This window comes from Mandrillus leucophaeus, unplaced genomic scaffold (genome assembly GCF_000951045.1).
Source record: "Mandrillus leucophaeus isolate KB7577 unplaced genomic scaffold, Mleu.le_1.0 Scaffold6, whole genome shotgun sequence".
NCBI classification, from domain to species: domain Eukaryota; kingdom Metazoa; phylum Chordata; class Mammalia; order Primates; family Cercopithecidae; genus Mandrillus; species Mandrillus leucophaeus.
This window is the reverse complement of record NW_012106474.1, coordinates 8,693,997-8,695,129: the sequence shown is the minus strand read 5'-3', so window position 1 is coordinate 8,695,129 and position 1,133 is coordinate 8,693,997.

Here is a 1,133-nt window from a genome sequence, read left to right as displayed (position 1 = left end):
ATTATATTATACATAAAAATATATATATACATATACATAGGGAGAAAGTGCACATGCACAAACTTTTTATCCAACAGTGAAGAAAGGAAGTAACTACTGATTATCTAGAATTTTTTCCCAGAAAGGACTATAGTTAAAATAGCTCGAATCTTTTGGTCATGTATTAAATTTAAATATTATACATAAAAATATATTTTTTATATATATACATATTACTTATTTCAACAAGTTGTGCAAAATTGGACACCTAAAGGTTTTTATATTAATTTCTTATTGCTATTACATGACCATCCATCTGTATACGGGGTTATCCTGGGTGCAGAAATAAAATTACAACAAGATCAATTAGCTAATCTTGATGAGGATATTTTATTTGGAATCACAGAATTTTAGACCTTTGAACGACTTTGGAGATCACTTAGTTCAACTCTGATTCAGGGTCACTTACGCAGTGCTACACAACTTATTAGCATAGAACGAATAAGGTTTTTTATACCTAGCACAGCAATCCTTTCTCTATACACCATCAGCTAGAATACTGGAAAAAAGAGAATCAAACGCCACAGGTATTTTACTTATTAAATTACAGCTCCTGAGGTACCCAAGTTTAACTTATAGAAAGGTCAACAGTGTGCCTTCCATCACTCAGGACTCCGAAGGTCTGCCTTGAATCCTGTCCTGAATTCAGTAGCTGCCACATGAGTCACATTATGTAGTTAACCCTCTCAGCCTCTGCTTCTTCAGCAGTAAAATGAGGATAATTATTAACTCAGAGTTGCCGTGTACTTAGTAACTGAAGCGCCCGAAGGTTGATCGGGACTCTAAATGTCAGTCCTTTTTTTGGTCTTTCCTTGGTCTCACTGGGAACTCAGTTAAGGATGCATGAATATACAGAAATTACTGGAAAAGTACATTTAGACTCTTAAGTTAAATTTTAGTAAAGGATAATGGCATTTGATTAAATGTCTGGGACATGAATAGTTATTTCCCTTGGTGGTAAAATGGTCACCCATATCAACTTTTAAAACTAACTCACAGACTATGAATCCAACAGTATCCATTTAGTATGTCAAAAAAAATCGAATCACAGATTCATCCTAAAGGGTCCCGATCCTGAAGGAAAAAAAAAAAAA